The following is a 5,679-nucleotide window of genomic DNA, read 5'->3' as shown; positions in this document are numbered from 1 at the left end:
CAGCACCACACTTCAGATAATGGTTTAACTGTCCAGCCCTCAACAGTTCTACGTCAATTATGGGGTTTCATCATATGCCGTTTCCATGGCATTCCTCGCATCCACACATCCCTCGCCATTAAAGGCGATGTCGCTATAACTCCTATGAAAATGTTCAAAAAGTGCTCAAATTTCACATGTGTGCTAACAGTCCAGCCGTGAAGACATCTACGGGACAGAGATTTCTTCAAATGCCGTTGCCATGGCAATACAATGCTCGCCATGAAACACGGTTTTCGCATAACTTCAGTGAAAATTCTCCGAACTACCCAAAACTTCACAGGTTTGGTAACGATGCCATCAACGCATCTAAGCGTATTATGGGATGTCATCAAATGCCGTTGGCATGGCGACAGATCATTCGCCATCAAGTTAGTTCAAAAGTTTGCAGTTCAAATATTCTGCTGCTTTTCCAAGCCTTTTTACTTTCTTTTCTTCTCTCATCACACATTCAAGCCCCCAGTGTTCATGTATCATTTCAATCTAAATTCTTCACTTTCTTCTTACACATTACATTTCAGCACAGCAGTTTAGCGTCAGCTTTTCAGCATAAAGCATTCCCACTAGCAATTTCTTCAGGAATTGCATTCTCTAGTTCTTCACAAAATTACTTATGTTGCTTCTTTGGTGTACAACCAAGTGTTTGAAGTGAGTTGCTTCAAGAAGATTAAGGTTATGTATAAAAGTGTGAAATGTAATCCTTTTTAAAGTAATTATCGTACGTTCTCTCTCTTTGACAACACTCATACTTTTGCCTTTTGACATGCTCGACAAGTCATTTTGTACAAACAGGTTCATACAACTGCTGGAAAACCTCAGCTGCTATTCCTCCGAGCTGTTACCTCTTCTTCTTCCCACTCTCCTCCTTCTGTGCGTCACTCCCTCTCTTTAAGCTTTTTTCTTACCTCAACACATTGCTTCACCTAAATAACCCCCTTCATTTCCTCCTCTTCCCTCTATCTTTCTCCCTGGTTCCTTTAATTCTGCTACCATTTCTCCTCACTCCCCTTCTATAGTTTCCCCCCTCTTTTACTTTCCCTTCCCTCTTCCTTTCTTGCACTCCTCCCAAAATCCCATGGATAAAGACGATTCAGTCTGTATTTTTTTTTGCCAGAAATGGGGATTAGCGATAAATAAAAAAATAAAACAGTCTGGCCCAAGTGATTCACATGCATCCGCAGAGACTCATGCACACAAATAGCCAGATGCACATACACTTAAGAGTTGATGTGTATCACGTTCAATTGGCACACACAAAGCTTATATACAATGGATGTACCTCACAAAAACACGCCTGTTTAAACTCTCCGGGAATTGAAAGGTACGAAGGAAAGGACACACACAATCACATACCAGTCACACAAATTCACGTATGGTCTATTATTAGATCTCTGGTCAATGTAAAGCTCTGCAGAGTCAGCAGATTGGAGAAAGACACTGTATAAAAGAGACAGGCAGGGGGGGGCAGAGAGGAAGGGTGCATTATTAAGTTACCATTTATGCAGCTTTTCTGTTTTCGAGCAGTGATTCCGTCTGCTATTAGAAAATAGAGATGAATAAACGGTAGGTTGCTAGGATGTGACCTCTCTTCTTTCACTCATTGTCCCTTTACTGCGAGAAGCAAATGAGGAGCTACTACATTATTGTCTTTAAGTGTAATTTCAATCCCTGAAGACTCATAAGTGCAAACAGGGCTGCTCTATACATGGAGGATAAGAGTATCCAGTGACGAAGTATAGTTGTTATGGGGAACTTGATATATATATAGTGGTAATATAAATACAGTACACAATGTTTTCAGGAGTACTAACCTTTATTCTCTCTTTGTCATGTCGTTGGTCCTTTTTTTTCTCTATGGCCGCGTCCTCGTTTTGATCAATCTGTGTTTTGTCTTCAAAAAGGAAAGACAGAACATGTTGTTATTTTTGCCAAATTCAGTTTTTGAACAAATGTTATCCAATTCAATCTTGAATACTGCAGTGTTTTCCTTCCACTCATTGCCTTTTCTCTGCGGCAAAAGATTTAAGTACGCAGGATAAGATTGAAGGAACCTTCTCTTCTATTACAAACAACGTTACACCAAAGGGTTTACACCAATAGAAAACAAGTAGCTGTTGAAGTATAAGAAGTGTTTAAAATATATGTATATACCTATCCCTTAAGGCACAAGACATTTAGATAAGATTGGTGGGATTTAATTAAAAACAAAGCAGTAGGCATATTCTACTTAGTGGGTGAGTACAAAGGTTTTCATAGAAATTTGATTCAGGAAAAACTGTATTTATTTTTTCCATGGTAACGATCAGTTTAGCAAATAGTTAAGCAAATAGTTATTTCTATAACTGAACTTAATTGGAATAGTATTGTTCTTGCTGTGAAAATAATGATCCTGCTGTATTATGTACATCAAAGCTGAAACCCAAACTCATGCAGTGATTTGTTCCTGGAACAGATTGATTGATTGATTGATTGATTGAAAATTGTATTAACAGATTGCAGAATGACTACAATACAGTACAGCTCAATACACACAATTGTTAAGGGGATGCAGACCAGAGAAAGACTTTTGTCTTGTTTACATCAGGTTTCAGCATTGTCCTCTCACACTGGATGAAAAATGGCAGGGCATTGTTCTTTCTCTAGGTGAAAAAACATAAAGTGAAGTGACAGAGATAAAATGTGTACAGGTCCAAAACAATCCTCCGACTGCAAATAACATGACACTTGATCTCCAGAAGCACCCGCTCAAAATGAATGGTGAAGGAAAACCAAAGTTAACCTCTTAAAAACATTTAAAAAACATGCAACCAAAAGATTTAGGGCAATTTGTTTTTGGATTCCCAATTTATTAAGACCACATCTTTGCTTTTAATGTGTTGAAATTCAACCCGGTGTATATTTTAATACCCAAAATATCACAAGATGGAATAGAACCGAGGGCTGAAATCCTATTGGCTGGCTATATTCGTCCTTAAAAAAAAGGAACTTGCAGAAGACTGTCAAATGCCTTACAGAAGAAAGATGTCTTCGATGTTACAATGTTAACTTTAAAATACAAATTGTTTGATGATATTGTTTTTACAAAGGAAATACAGTTCATGCCTTAAGAATCAATAATACTCAGAATCTCCTGGCATTATTCCCAAATACCAACTTAGTTTGAAAAACAACTTTATCCAGAAATACTGAAGTAACAGGGTAATTGTTTAAGTGTGAACCTTTGACAGGTTTTCGCACACTTTTGTCCGAGATGAAACACTATCTCAGCATTTTAGCCCCAAAAACTCTGTCTGGCAGAGGCACAAGCTCTGAGTGGGAACATGATCTATAATTTATCTCTACTTATGAGCAGGCAGTCTGTCAGGGTGTGTTGTGTGTGCGTGTGCGTGCGTGTGGGGGTGCGTGTTTGTGTGTGTGTGTGTGTGTGTGTGTGTGTTCTGCCAAAACAAAGTCTAAAGAGTGACATTTTAAATCATCAGTCACACTGTCCTCGGAATGAAATCTTTAGCTTAATTTTTTGACATTACTTTTCCAATGTACTCTGTTGCCAGCGGTTTATGGTGGTCATGGCAACGTTGTTACCATGGCTTTTGTGGATATCATGGAGATAGAGGAAGAAAGACCTGAAGTGCATTTTTGTTTTTTGCTGAGATGTTTGTCCCTGGTATTGTCTTTCTTACAATAGGATAGTAAGTAAAGTACGTTAAGCTCTTGGGAAAACAAAGAAGTGCAGTTACAACAGGCAGGTCCAAACATTTATGCTCATAATTCTCCCAAGAAAAAAAGAACCAAAATAAAGTAAGATACGATAGAGTTCTCTTGATACCACCTTGCCTTTTAATTTATTCAGAAAAAGAAAAACAGACATTGCCAGGAAGGCTCTGTGTTTATTATTGTACTTGTTTGTGTGTGTGTGTGTGCGTATATCTATCCCAGTGTATGCGCCGTATGCAGATTTGTATATTCACTTGGGTGTGTAAATGTGCCTGCATACACGCCTGTAAGTGGTAGACTTGGGAGAAGAGAGAGAGACTACAATTCCTTTGATGTAGAAATAGCGGGACAGAAGCTGTATTGATTATCAATAGTGTGCTAACATGTCCAGAGGGCCTTTAAGAACATAGAGAGTCTCGGTAAATTTGCCCTCCACACGGTGAAATAAACAAGCCTACGCAGTTTTGAGGTCTTTAATGCAGAAGTAAAAAGCCATTTTAATTATTCATTTAATCATTTATTTATAATATCAATTCACAAATGCAAAACAGTAACACAATGAATGTGGATGAGCAGCTTGTAAGGCTTTTTTAATTTTGTATAGAGCTCGGTTTGCTTTCTTTTCTTACACTTTCTTGTAATCGAACTGTTCTATCACCCCTTTATTTATCTCCACCAAGGCCATAGCCCTTATGACACACACACACATACACACACACACTCATACACACACACAGGCTCAAACCAATGATGCATTACCACTCCCCCGTATAAAAGAACTACACACGTGTGCAAAAATAAAAGCATGCTCTCTTGACAAATGTCACACCAAAACTCACACATGTACACACACACACACACACACACACACACACACACACACACACACACACACACACACACACACACACACACACACACACACACACACACACACACACACACACACACACACAAACAAAAACACCAACAGCACATAGACACAGTGCTACAGTATAGGGCTATTCATCTGTCTGAAGCAGTGTCTTAGGAAAGGTCAGCCTTTGAGTTATGACAGATTCTCTTGGCCACAACAGCCCAAGCGTGGGTGGCAGAGCAGTGAAAGTGTGTGTGTTGGAGGGGGGTGTTTGGTAAATGCCTGTGTCCATGTGAGTGTGTGTGCCTGTAGTGAGAGTGAGGACAGGGGCAGGCCTATATAATGAGTGGTGTGGTGCTGTCGCAGGGCAGGAAAGGTGAAGAGGGAGAAAATGAGCCTCAGGTTGACAGATACAGTTTACCTTAGTGCTCGTGATAGAAAAGGACAGCTTAAAGGAATGTAAAAAATAGAGTGGAGGGCTGGAGAATTAAATATAAGAGTGAAAGACAAAGCAGTGGCAGAGAGGGGAGAGGAGACAGGGAGAGGTCATTAGTGTGAGAGAATGCAGGACGAGTGCCAGGAGAGAGAAGACGCTGAGGCATGAGGAGCTGTGGCTAAATGAGAGATTCTGAATTATCCAGTGTGAGTCAATACATGTATGTCAATCAGTGTGAATGTTTATTCAAATCCATGCATTTCAAAATGTGTGTGTGTGTGTCTGTTTTGGCAGCGGCCGAGGGGCAGATGCTGCCTGCGCTCCAGGCCTATTGCTTTACGGCCTTCTGCGGAAATGTTGCCGTGCCAACCTTCACTCTCATCCGCAGCCAATCACACGCCTGGGCCAACGATGGAGCAGAGTTAATGCATACACACAGACACACATCTATACATTCACTCAGGAAGGAAGACACACATACACTCAGGGCAACGCATGCACGGAAATGTCATAATGAGAGACAAGGGTAATAAATGGAAAGTGTGTGTGTCAGTGGTGATTCTGTTCATTAAGGTGCAGGGAACAGTGTGTGCCTGTAATCAGCAGGAGGCTTTTGGAGCACACTCTTTTGCAC

This window comes from Notothenia coriiceps, unplaced genomic scaffold, assembly GCF_000735185.1.
Source record: "Notothenia coriiceps isolate Sejong01 unplaced genomic scaffold, NC01 NC01_scaffold00026424, whole genome shotgun sequence".
Lineage (NCBI taxonomy): Eukaryota > Metazoa > Chordata > Actinopteri > Perciformes > Nototheniidae > Notothenia > Notothenia coriiceps.
This window is presented reverse-complemented; position numbering follows the sequence as displayed.